Below are 14322 nucleotides of genomic sequence, written 5' to 3'. Positions count from 1 at the left end.
GACACGATGCCTCTAGATAGGCCCAGAAATAACAGGTGAAATGTGCTCATTCTGTAAATGCTAACAGAATTCTGCCCATCACACTTACAGCAGGGATGCCAAAAAAGAAGGTGTTACCCTTCGACATGTAATATTTCTCACAATTTCCCACCACAGATGTAACCTCCTCCTGTAGCACAGCTGCCCCAATACTGCTTACCCAGGACTCTCCACTGCCTGAGCACGCATTCCTGTGCATATATATATATATATATTGCTGTCTTCTCCTTTCAATGTCTGAAACCTGTCCTATACTCAGAATATTTGAGAATATTGTATACTGCGATGTAAGCTTATCTCTGCCTCCAGATTATTCAATGTCTTCATTTGCACTAGAGTGAATTATTCACCACTCACATAAGAAGAGACTCCAAATAAAAGGAAAGTAACTAATGGTTCAGCATCTAGAGATGAGGTATGCTCAGGCTGCAGAAAGCACAACTCCTAGCCAACCTTTAAGGGGCTAGTACTGAGCCCCATATGCCTCCACATAAGGAGTACCAGTAGTCAGAGAGAAGTGTGGTCCAGAGAAGCAACTCCGCTGGCTTTTGGATTCCTCTATCTTCACAGCAGGAATAGGGCTGAGGATTCCAAGAAGATGTGTGATGTACTCCAAAGGTGACTTTCAAACCCTATAAAAGACATTGAGTGACTTGAGGGGTGCCATGGATTTTTTTTTAATTCACAGCATTATTGGTTTACTGTAAGTCCAGTTGTTGCTACGTGTCTAAAATCTCTCAGTTCTTTTGCAAGACACTCTCACCCCTAGCTTCCTAGGGCCTCCTCCATGTTCATGCATTAGGATCTGAAAGGACCCCTTGCCCCAACAGAGTTTGTTTGATAGAGCTTTGGAGGCCCATGCATGAGGTCCAGATGTCCACACCCAGCACTACATATACCTGATTGATACCTGCTTTCTCTCTCTGTCTCTCTATTAAGCCATCTAGCACATGTAAAACAAATTTTTAAAAATCTTATTTGGAGCTGGGGGGGTCGGCACCTAGAGAACACCAGTACCTAGGTTACATCCTCTTGATAACCACAACATGAGGAAAATCTTCAAAGTGGTAAACAATGCTTCAGGTGTCTCACTTTCTCTCTTCCTCTCTATCTCCCTGCCTTTGTCAATTTCTCTCTATTCTATCAAATAAATATAACAAAAATATAACAACAGGTAAAATGATCCCAGGAGCATGTATTCCAAGTCAATGTACCAAGATCCAGCAATAATCATATGGCAAAAAATGAAAAGTATAACAAACATAGCAACACACCTGACAAGGAACTGATAAAAATCCTAATAATATTGGAGATAGTTTGCAGGGATAACTAGAAACTGGAACTTTGCCCCACTATGGAAAGAAAGAAGCAGGCTGGGAGTATGGATCGACCTGTCAACGCCCATGTTCAGCGGGAAAGCAATTACAGAAGCCAGACCTTCCACCTTCTGCATCCCACAATGGTCTTGGGTCCATACTCCCAGAGGGATAGAGAATAGGGAAGCTATCAAGGGAGGGGATGGCATGGAGTTCTGGTGGTGGGAACTGTGTGGAGTTGTACCCCTTATCCTATGGTTTTGTTAGTGTTTCCTTTTTATAAATAAATAAGAAAGAAAAAAGAAGCTGAAGCTTTATAAAGAAAGGAGAAGTTTCCTGCTGTCTTGGGCTTTAAGAAGGCAACTGATAGTCCTTGCGACAAACAAATTATTTGGCAACTGGGTTAACTCTGAAAATCCCATTGTTAGGATTTGCTGTGTCATACAAGACCTCACCGGGGAGCCCCGGGGTTCCCACACAGACAAGATACAGGCTAGACCTCTAAAAGATCCCTCTCCCCATCGCCATCAGGAACAACACAATGGACCCCCTTGTGGGCCCCCATAGGAGCTTCCCCTCACTGTGGCAGGGAATGTTCCATTCTCTTAGGGGAGGTTGGACTACATACTCTACCTACTACCTGACGAAGATGGGTCCCAAAATTAGCGACGTCTGGAATGTTCCTATCCGTGACCACAGAATGCGAACTCAGACTTAGAGGGATGCAGAAGTGACATAGGCTCTTGTGCTGAATATGGGCCCCAGATCAAACCAGTGGGGTTTATATTTAACAACATTTATATACTTTGCCCATATTTGGGAGGTACTCTCTTCCCTGATCCAGCTTTCTAGCCCGTTTTTCCAACTATGACACCATCTCCCCAGACAATAACTTGGTCCACCTGCATATCAGATGTAAGGTTCAGGAAAAAAACAGTTGGGTCATGGGCCCTCTGGAATATACCGTAAACAGACCTACCAGCTTTTTCCAAAACAGAGACCCCAAATCTTCATCTGTAATTTCTTGCCTTTAGGTTCATGATTATTCAACAATTTGTTCTGCTTTATATCTTAACTCTTTTACAGCCACCAGGTTCCAGATGATACCATGATGCCAACCTGACATCTGTGCGCAGAAGACCCCACGACTGTGTCCTGGAACCCTTCCCCACTAGGAAAAGAGAAAGACAGGATGAGAGTATGGATCAACCTGCCAATGCCCGTGTTCAGCGGAGAAGCAATTACAGAAGCCAGACCATCCACCTTCTGCACCCCACAATGATCCGGGGTCCATGAGGTCCCAGAGGGATAAAGGAAAGGGAAGACTGGGGGCCGGGGAGTAGTGTAGCGGGTTCAGCGCATATGGTGCAAAGCTCAGAGACCAGCATAAGAATCCTGGCTGGCTCCCCACCTGCAGGAGGGTCACTTCACAAGCAGTGAAGCAGGTCTGCAGGTGTTTATCTTTCTCTCCCTCCCCCGTCTTCCCCATCTCTCCATTTCTTTCTGTCCTATCCAACAACAATGACATCAGTGGCAACAATAATAATAACAATGATAAACAACAAGGGCAACAAAAAGGGGAGAAAATGGCAATAACCCTGGAGGCAAAAATTTTTTTTAAAAAGAATAGGAAAGGTATCAAAGGAGGGGAATGGATACTGAGCTTTTGGGTGGGCACTGTGTGGAAATGTACCCCTCTTATCCTGTAGTCTTGTCAATATTTCCATTTCATAAATAAAAAATTTAAAAAAGAAACTGTAGCTAAGTGAAGTACCACAATCTTCTCTAACATGTGGAGACAGAGAATGAGGATGTTGCGCTAAGTCTACAGAACTGCCCATATGACTGAAGAAAACAAAAAGTCATCAGTCTATGGTTTCCAAACATGTGGATTGATTCCCACTGTACAAGGGAGGAAACTGAGGTCAAAAGTGACAGTGAGATAGTCACGTGACTTTCACCTCAGACCCCAGATAGAGTAAATGAACCATGTCCTTAGATCCCTGCAATGTTTGAGGCAAATCAATGGCAAAGATGCAAGGACATAGTGAAAATGTGGAGAAATCCATTCTGTATTTCTTTCATTCCTAGAATCAGTCTCTGTAATGTTTCTGGCATACACACAAATGAATGTCCACCAAGGATATGTGGTGTAGGACTCTCTTTCATCCTTATGATCTCAGATAAAAAGTGATGCAATTGGGGTAGTGCAATGGGTTAAGTGCAGGTGGTGCAAAGTGCAAGGACTGACGTTAAGGATCCCGGTTCAAGCCCCGAGCTTCCCACCTTCAGTGAAGCAGGTCTGCAGGTGTCTTTCTCTCCCCCCTCTGTCTTCCCCTCTTCTCTCCATTTCTCTCTGTCCTATCCAACAACGACATCAATAACAACAACAACAATAAAAAACAACAAGGGCAACAAAAGGGAAAATAAATAAAAAATAAATATTTTTAAAAGGTGATGCAATAAATTACATTTACCTTCAATCCATCAATAAGCAGAGGCAGAAGGCACGTGGACAACACTCCAACAATCCCGCACTCCAATGTTTATCTTTGCCCGTCCAATACAGTCCATCTGGCTGCTGTCTAATACAATCAAGAGTTGTCACAGAGAACAAAAATCAGACTCCATTTTTATTATATAATGTTATATCGGATTATTTTCAGTAGTGACATGAGAAAACTTCAATAAATCTACAACAGGGGTGGATATTAGACGCAGGTACTTTAATCACGTTCAGGAAATATGTTCCCGTCAAGAAAAAGAATGGGACAGGAAATGCAGAGTTAGGTAGCAGGGCTCAGGTAGTTCCTGAGTTAGAGTCACAGAGAAGGGCTTTGAAAAACCCTTTGAAACAGTGACCTCTGGACAGGAGACAGGGGTTGGGTTCTGCCCAGTGCAGCTGTCCTCACAGGACATGTGGATGCTCATACATCTTTACCTGGTCTGGACAGCTGTTTCTGGCTCCTCTCTCTTCTCAATAGGTGTCTTCAGGTTGTTCTGTACTGGACATTTCCGTCAAGGTGCTGAATGAACTCTGAGGGTACCAATCTAGAAGGCAACTTGCCTGTGGAGAAGACATCTAGTTTAACTTTAGGGAACTGAGGTACCTTGAACAATATAGAAGGCAGTTCCTGGGATTAAGTCCTTTCTCCTTTAGGTGTCTGAGTTTCTAAAAATACCTGATGGACCTGAGAACTCTATCCTGCAACCTTGGCCAAAGAAAGCTGTTAAATTATGTCAATAACTCTAGAGATTTCAAATATCATGACTTCATATAATTCAAATTATACATATATATCCTTCAATTTTACCAAACACAAATTTATCAGATTTATTTTGCTTTATACAAACATCACATGAAAATTAGGATTAAACAGCAGGGGAGCTAGTACAATGGTTATGCAAAAAGACTCTCAAGCCTGAGGATTCCAAGTCTCACCATGAGCCAGAACTGAGCATTGTTCTGGGAAAAAGAAAAAAAAATAAAATTATGAGTAAATGTTATAAAACCCAAATACTGTAATGACTCCTAATTTCACAGGCTATGGTACGAGATCATCAAATGAACAGTGCTGTGCATGGTAGAGCTCATATGTTACCATATACAAGGTGCCAAATTCAAGCTACTGGCATATCTCTCTCTCTCTCTCTCTCTATATATATATATATATATATATATATATATATATATATATCTTGCTCACTCATTAGTCTCACCTTATCAGTTGCCTGTAAATAGATGAATAGAAAAATTGACCATCAAAAGCAGAGTATACCTCATTCAGGCACCATCCTCAATGATAATCCTGGTGTATGTATTAGTAATGACAGGGGTCTTTCTCTCTACCTATTTTCCATTATCCTCTCCCCCCTCAATTTCTCCTTGTCCTGCCAAATAAAGAAAAAATAAGAAAAATAAATGCTGAGAACATTGTATTCCTCGTGCAGGCACTGTCTCCCAGCAATAACCCTGCCAGACAAATACATAAAAATTAATCAATCCAACAAATACATAAAATACAAATACATAAAAATAGATCAGTCCAACATAAGGGAAAATACATTCCTGAAGTCAACATCATGAATTGACAAACACACTCAACCTTTAAATGAAAAAAAAAATGAAATAATTATGTTTACCTGGAAACATGTTTAAGGTAATTTTCAGATTGTATGCTTCTCAAGATATTCAGAGGAAAGACTTGATGCTAAGTGTCCACTATAGTACATGTATTCATCCTGCAATGAAGGAAAAAAAATAAGCAGTGCCTTTGGCTTGTCAGCCTGGACACCTCTAGGCAGAGTCTTGGCAGGTGCCTAAGACATGGGGACAGCCCCTTCTGGAAGGTTTGAAGAGGGGCCTTTTCCAGGTAATGCTGAGCCTCTTCAACTCTTTTTGGGCCATACCATGTGCCTTCATTTCAAAATCAAAAATATACATTTAACTTTTGAAAGGAACATGGCAAAATGAGACCAAACCAAAAGAAAACGTTAAAATACAATAAAGTAATAATTTTCTTGCAGCCAACCCCCAGCACTGGGGCACACGGGGCCCAGGTCCAGGGACCCTCAGCAACAAACACTCAAGGACACGCCATACCCTGCCCACAGGGAAATGGCCCCTTCCCACAGCTCTCCCTCCACCTCACCCCACACACAGCACCTCAGGAGCTCCAGGACACTGGCAGGGTGCAAAGGCCAGGACTCTTGCCCCGCCATGCTCCCTCCTTACTGAGAGAGCCGACCATGGAAGCCCAAGCCGCCAGGGACAATCCCGGTTTCCATGCTGGCTGCTCACCAGCTGCACGTGCTCTCAACCCGCCCTCTCCAGGCCCCGCCCTTACACGGCCTGATTGGTCGTTCTGCGCTGACTGACAGGCCCACTATCCACTCCTGTTGAACTAAGCTTAGAGAGCCGCCATCTTCAAGGATCACATGAATGACTTCAGTCTTTTCCCTTGTTCGTCTGTCTCTATCCCTCAATGCCCAACTCTGCTCTTTTCCTTATTTCCTTCAGCCAGTTTTCTCTGTCACCTCACTCAGGGAAATCTTACATCCTTTATAGACTGGAAACACAACAGCCTCCTCACCTCGAAGTCTCCCAAGATTCGCACCTCCCACCCCTAGGAATGAGCACACCCCTGTCAAAAGCAGGGTCCCGATTTCCCAAACCCACCCCACACAGTGTCCTCAGGATGTAAATCAACTCACAGGGTGGAGACGCCAGGCGGGTGCTCCGCCATATGTGTGCTCTCTGAGACAACCCAGAATGGAAATGAGGACAATCTGATTTGCATAATGGCTGCTCACTACCTCACCAGGTCCTGCCCTCGCACATGATTGGACAGCTTACAGGGACTGACAGAGACACTGTCCAGTCCTCGTATTCTAATATGAATTCTCTGCTCCTTTCTCATGCCCACACAAATTATTGTAGTTTTTCTCTTTTTAAATGAATATATTCCTCAACCCCTAGGTCTATACCTTTGCTCAAATCGTTCACCTTGTTCTCTGACAGCTCAGTCATGAAATCTTGCGTACATAGTTTATAGAGTTAGAACACTAGTGCATGCTCCACATGGAAATCTTCCGTAGTTACCAATTTCCATTATCAGAAATCAGAGTAAACCTGTGGAAGAGTCAATACATCACGACTCGGTTCCTGATTTCTAAAAGCCAAACTCTGGTCAACCATCATAGTATTAAATTCAATTTACGCTATGGTAGAGGCCAGGCCCCATATTGCCCCTCCATGCGCCCTCCTCCATGACAGCACTGAGGACTGAAGCCTCCAGGGATAGTCCCACTTTCCACCCCAGCTGCACCTGTGCTGGGGATTCTGAACTTCCTGTCTAGGGATCAACGCTACCACATGCTCATTGAATGATTTGTCGTGATTGACCAGGAGGCAGTGCACACTGTTCAAACCTGCTGAAAACCTGCCTGTATCTAAACATCCAGATAATAATTTCTATGCTGACATCATGGTCCCTGTCTATGTATGCACATCCCTCAGTCTCTGCCTCCATCCCTCAGCCTTCACCACATAACCTGATCACCATTTGCCATCATATCGCTTCTTGATAATTTTCCATGCAGTCCATCCTACCTGGCTCAATTGTACACACACAAAGGGAATTTCCAGTCTACTACTCCAGCTCACCAATAGATGTGACTTTTTGTTTGTTTCTTTGTTTTTTCATTATATGGGGACATAAATAGAAAACTAAACAGGAATGAAATATCACTGCCCTGATATGCATTTGGAATTCTGGACAGTCACTTGACTTTGCAGAAATGAGGGATAGCTCAGGAAAAGAGACTACAAAATGACTCTTCACATCCTCCTACCATCTGTTGCAGCAGCACTGATTACCATCAAGGTTCGGCAGGAGGCCCTAAGGGAATGGACTGCACAGTCCAAATGGGGCATCATGGAATGATCAAAAGCAGAGGAACCAAAATGGTCAGTCACAGAAGCAGTAAAGCACACCACGGTGACTACTAGCAGATGATCAAGAAAATCCAGATCACAAGGGGCCTGCCTGCCCCCACACACTTCAGACAATAGCCTGTAATAGGACTTGGGCCTGGGAAGCTAGGTGTCAGTATTGTGGGGTACTGCACGCATGTAGGTGTGTATCATGATTTCTTCTCAAGAAAGGTCATTTTGCAGGGAACTTCTGGGAGGTGTGGTTTATGGAGTAGCCACGATCCAACCTTTGCTCTCCCTGAAACAAATATTGAACACAGCAAGACATCGAATTAGGCACATAATCTACAGCCTCAGGTAGGTGACTATGCATGTGAGGTTGGGGAGATTAGGGGAGTGGGTTGGAAGACACTATCAAAAAAAGAGCTCCAGGTGGGCAGTACAGTGCCCAACACTTGTGCCATCTTGGACAGTATCACAGTTATCATAATCCACCCCCAAAAGAAAATAATTTGGAGTTTAAAACATCTCAATCTTTGGGAGTTGAGTGGTAATGCAGCAGGTTAAGTGCACATGGCGCAAAGCACAAGGACTGGTAAGTTCGAGCCCCTGGATCCCCACCTACAAGAAGTGGAGTCGTGGGAGTCGGGCTGTAGCAAAGCGGGTTAAGCGCAGGTGGCGCAAAGCACAAGGACCGGCATAAGGATCCCGGTTCGAACCCCGGCTCCCCACCTGCAGGGGAGTCGCTTCACAGGCGGTGAAGCAGGTCTGCAGGTGTCTATATTTCTCTCCCCCTCTCTGTCTTCCCCTACTCTCTCCATTTCTCTCTGTCCTATCCAACAATGACAACAACAATAATAACTACAACAATAAAACAACAAGCGCAACAAAAGGGAATAAATAAATAAAATAAATATTAAAAAAAAGAAGTGGAGTCGTTTCACAAGCAGTGAAGCAGGTCTGTAGGTGTCTATCTTTCTCTCCCCCTCTGTGTCTTCCGCTCCTCTCTCCATTTCTCTCTGTCCTATCCAACAACAATGACATCAATAATAACTACATCAATAACACAACAAGGACAACAAAAGGAATAAATAAATATTAAGATAAACAACAACTCAATCTTTAACTCAGTTTTTTTTTTTTTTTATCTCAGTCTGACTTTAAGATAAGGGCATAAAACTCAGATAGCCCACAAGATAGCCCAAAACATTCCTCCCACACACACTGCCTAGGATTATACAAACAAATGAAACCCAGATTTCACAACATCACCACCTGCTGGCCAACACCATATTGCTGAAAGAAGGAGGCAAACAGCTAAATATGCCACAACAAACAGAGAAGCAAATCAGACGAAATCCAAGGAATTCCAGATGCAGAGAGTCTATCAGAGGCAGACTATAGAAAGCTTGTGATAATTCTACAAGAACTTAAGCAAGAGTTGAAAGAGCATTTTACTTTGGAATTAAGACACACTGAAGAGGAACTCAGAACAGAATGTGATAAGAAGCTACAAAGTGTGGTCTGGGAGGTGGCGCAGTGATAAAGCTCAGCATGAGGTGCTGAGTTCAATCTCCGGCAGCACATGTGCCAGAATGATGTCTGGTTCTTTCTCTCTCCTCCTATCTTCCTCATTAATAAACAAATAAATTTTTTTAAAAAGAAGAAGCTACAAAGCTCAAAAGAAGAACTTCAAGCAGAGTTCACAAAGCACTTAGGAAGCATGAAAGAAAATTTTCAAACAGAACTGGAAGGACTGAAAGACACCTTTAGTGCAGTTAAAACCCAGATAGAAGGCTTAGGAAATAGACTCACACATGCAGAAGAAAGAATTTCCAATCTAGAAGTCAACATTAGCCCACTCTTTAAAGTCAAAGATGAGGGAGAGAAAAGGCTTAGAAAAATCTGATGATTCTGATAGTTCTGCCTTTGTATGTATCTTCTTTCCTTTACCTAGCAGCCTGAAATTTTTTTCCTTGTTGTTGAATGTTGATAGTTTTAAAAGAATGTGCCTTGGTGTTGGTTATTTTGGATCTGAGAACCTGGGTGATAGGTCTGCCTCCAAAATACGTATGTTCTGGGGATTGCTGATGGGGTAGCCTGATAATGACTAGAGTCATCTTTAAAGTATGGCAGTCTCTTGCCCTTATTCATATTTTTTAAATATTTATTTATTTCCTTTTTGTTGCCCTTGTTGTTTTATTGTTGTAGATTTTATTATTGTTGTTACTGATGTTGTAGTTGTTGGATAGGACAGAGAGAGATGGAAGAGAAGGGAAGACAGAGAGATGGAGAGAAAGACAGACACCTGCAGACCTGTTTGACTGCCTGTGAAGCGACTCCCCTAAAGGTGGGGAGCCGGGATCTAGAACCAGGATCCTTATGCCGGTCCTTGTGCTCTGTGCCACCTATGTTTAATTCAGCTTCTGCAGCCCTTGCTTTGGTAAGGTTAGCTTTGGAGTGAGTGAGGGAAGTATAATAGAGTAGGTGAGGAGGGTACGTAAGTCTAAGTAGACACTATTTCATTATCAACTTTATACTGACTCACTGCAGACTATTGTGTACTTTTGCTTTCAAGTATACGTTTTGTGCTAATTTATGGATAAATGTGAACATATGCTCTATCTCATGGGACCTGGTCTATATCTAGGTTATGGGGCCCTATTTGGGGAATCCTGAGATTCCCAAACAGATATGATGGGCCTAGACCTCGAATAAATCCCTTTCTCCATTGTTACCGGTCATCTCTATCAGGAACAACAAAATAGACCCCTTTGTGGGCCACCCATAAGACCTTGGCCTCAACGTGGATGAACAACGGTAGAGAAAGTTCCATTCTCCGAAGGGAGGATACACAACATACTCTATGCTACACCTGAGGAAGATGGGTTAATATTGGGGCAGCTTGAAATGTTCTTACTCATGACCACAGGATGTGAGTTCAGTCCTACAGGTTTGCAGAGGTCAGATCTACAGGGATGCAGAGGTCACATAGGCTCCTAAGCTGAATATGGGCCCTAGGTCAGATCAAATTGATGGAGTGTACAGTCAACAATATTTATACCCCTTTCCCATATTTGGGAGCTACTCTCTTCCCTGAGACAGCTTTCTGGTCCTTTTTCCAGCCATGATATCATCTCCCCAGACAATAACTTGGACCCACCTACATATCAGATTTCAGGCTCAGGGAAAAGAAAACAAGAAAAAGAAAACTAGTATAGCCACAGGCACTTTGGAATATAAGTAAAATAAGCCTACTAGCTATCTACAAAACAAAGACCCCCACCCAAATCTTCATCTGCACTATTTCAGCCTTTAGTTTCATGATTAATCAAAATTTGTTTGGATTTGTATGTTAACTCTCTTTTCAGCCACCAGGTTCCAGATGCGAGCATGAAAACAACCAGACTTTCGGGGACAGACAACCCCACCAATATGTCCTGGAAGTCTGATTCCCCAGAACCCCACCCCACTAGAGAAAGAGAGATGCAGGAGTATAGATTGACCTGTCAACGCCTAGGTTCAGCGGGGAAGCAATTACAGAAATTAAACCTTCCACCTTCTGCATCCCATAATGACCTTGAGTTCATATTCCCAGAGGGTTAAAGAATAGGAAAGCTATCAAGGGAGGGGATGGGATAGGGAGTTCTGGTGGTGGGAATTGTGTGGAGTTGCATCCCTCTTATCCTATGGTTTTGTCAGTGTTCCCTTTTTATAAATAAACAATAAAAAAGAAAAAAACAAAAGAAAAATCACCAAAAAAAAGAAATCCAAATTATTATATGAGGTTTCTTTTTATTTATTTATTTACTCTCTTTTGTTGCCCTTGGTGTATTTTTATTGTTGTAGTTGTTCATGTCATCGTTGTTGGATAGGACAGAGAGAAACTAAGAGAGGAGGGTAAGAGAAAGATAGGCACCTGCAGACCTGCTTCACTGCCTATGAGATGACTTCCCTGCAGGTGGGGAGCCGGAAGCTCGAACCAGTCCTTGTGGTTCCTGCCACATGAGCTGAACCCGCTGTGCTACTGCCTGACTCCCTATTTGAGGGTTCTATCAACAACTATATGCCTCCAAGCTAGAGAATCTGGAAGAACTGAATGAGTTCCTAGATACATAGAAACTTCCGAAACTAAACAAAGAGGAATTAGAAAATATGAACAGGCCAATCATAGCCAAAGAAACTGAAATAAAGGAAGTCAGGCAGTAGCATAGTGGGTTAAGCGCACGTGGCGTGAAGCTCAAGGACCGGCATAAAGATCCTGGTTGGAGCCCCAGGCTCCCCATCTACAGGAGATTTGCTATAAAGTGGTGAGACAGGCCTCTCTTCCTCTCCCCTTCTGTCTTCCCCTCCTCTTTCCATTTCTCTGTCATAACAACAACGACATCAATAACAACAACAATAACTACAACAATAAAAAACAACAGGGGCAACAAAAGGGAAAAGAAATAAATAAAATAAAATAAGAACTTGAAATTGAAATAGGTATCAAAAATCTTCCCAGCAATGAAAGTCTTAGAACAGATGGTTTTACAAATGAATTCCACAAAACCTTCAAGAAAGAGTTAACACTTCTAATTATGGAACTCTTCCAGAATCGTGAAGACACAGGAATACTCCTTCCACCTTCTATAAAGCCAGCCTCACCCTGATATCAAAAGCAAATAGGGAAACAACAAAAAAGAAGAAAACTGCAGACCAATATCTCTAATGAACATAGATGCTAAAATATTGAACAAAATTCTTTCCCACAGGATACAGCAGTATATTAAAAAGACTGTTCATCAAGAGAAAGTGAGGTTTATCCCAGGGATGCAAGCTTTTTGTAATATATGTAAATCAATCAACATAATCCACCACATCAATAAAATCAACACCAAAAACCACATGATATTATCAATAGATGCTGAGAAAGCCTTTGACAAAATCCAACATCCCTTTATGATCAAAACACTACAAAAATGGGAACAGATGGAAAATTCCTTAAGATAGTGGATTCCGTATATAGGAAACATACAGCCAACATCATGCTCAATGCTGAAAAACTGGAAGCATTCCCCATTAGATCAGGTACTAGACAGGGCTGCCTGCTATCACCATTACTATTCAACAACATAGTGTTATAGTGTTGGAAACTTTTGCCGCAGCAATCAGGCATGAGCAAGGAATTAAAAGGATACAGGTTAGAAGACAAGAAGTCAAACTGTAACTACTTGCAGATTGACATGTTAGTATACATAGAAAAACCTAAAGAATCCAGCAGAGAGCTCTTGGAAATTATCAGGCAATATAGTCAGGTGTCAGGTTACAAAATTAATATACAATAGTCATTGGCATTGCTCTTTGCAAATGCTAAGGTAGCAGAAGAAGAAATACAGAAATCAGTCCCTTTGACTATAGTAACAAAAGAATAAAGTATCTAGGAATAAACCTAACCAAATAAGTGAAAGACATGTATACAGAACATTATGAAACACTATTCAAGGAAACAGAAAAAAAACACAAAGAAGTGGAAACATATTCTATGTGCATGTTGAAAGAATTAATACCTGGAGTAGGGCACCAAAGTAACAATATTTATTCCCCTTTCCCATATTAGGGAGATACTCTCTTCCCTGATCCAGTTTTCTGGTCCTTTTTCCAGCCATGGCATCATCTCGCAGGCAATAACTTGGATCCACCTGCATATCAGATTTCAGGCTCAGGGAAAAAAGAAAAAAAAACAAACTAGTATAGCCACAGGCCCTTTGGAACATAAGTAAAATATGCCTACTAGCTATCTACAAAATGGAGGACCCCCCCCCCCAACTCTTCATCTGCACTATTCCAGCCTTTAGGTCCATCATTGGTCAACAATTTGTTTGGTTTTGTATATTAACTCTCTTTTCAACCACCAGGTTCGAGATGCTAGCATGATGCCGACTAGACTTCCCTGGACAGATAATCTCACCAATGTGTCCTGGAGCTCCAATTCCCCAGAGCCCCTCCCCACTAGAGAAACAGAGAGACAGGCTGGGAGTGTGGCTCAACCTGTCAATGCCCATGTTTAGCAGGGAAGCAATTACAGAAGCCAGACCTTCCACCTTCTGCATCCCAGAATGACCTTGGGTCCATACTCCCAGAGAGATAAAGAATAGGAAAGCTATCAGGGGAGGGGGTGGAATACAGAGTTATGGTGGTGGGAATTGTGTGGACTTGTACCCCTCTTATCCTATGGTTTAATCAATGTTTCCTTTTTATAAATAAAATATAGAAAAATAAAAATAAACTAAAAAGTAAAAAAAATATTTGTGGTTAGGGTGAGGGTGGATATTCGGCTTCACTTGGGGGGGATTGGATGGGACACAGTCTTTTGGTGGTGGAAATGGTGTTTATGCACACTTCTATTAACTTGTAGTGATATACATCACTATTTAATTAATATGAGGGGAAAAATTGATTGAATGTCTCAAACTTTTTTTAAAATTATTTATTTATTTATTCCCTTTTGTTGCCCTTGTTGTTTTATTGTTGTAGTTATTATTGTTGTTG

The 14322-nt window shown here is 42.2% G+C and overlaps 1 long non-coding RNA gene across 1 annotated transcript; it reads right to left on the bottom strand.

Moving 5' to 3' along the window:
• Positions 1-403: 403 nt before the first annotated feature.
• LOC132535806 (uncharacterized) lies at positions 404-5540 on the bottom strand. The gene is made up of 5 exons (XR_009547538.1): positions 5499-5540; positions 4297-4422; positions 3833-3940; positions 2335-2526; positions 404-671 (listed from the first exon to the last, which is right to left on the bottom strand). It is a non-coding gene; the product is annotated as an uncharacterized LOC132535806 (long non-coding RNA).
• Between the last annotated feature and the right edge of the window lie 8782 nt (positions 5541-14322).

Source organism: Erinaceus europaeus, chromosome X, assembly GCF_950295315.1.
Source record: "Erinaceus europaeus chromosome X, mEriEur2.1, whole genome shotgun sequence".
Classification (NCBI taxonomy): domain Eukaryota; kingdom Metazoa; phylum Chordata; class Mammalia; order Eulipotyphla; family Erinaceidae; genus Erinaceus; species Erinaceus europaeus.
This window is presented reverse-complemented; position numbering and strand designations above follow the sequence as displayed.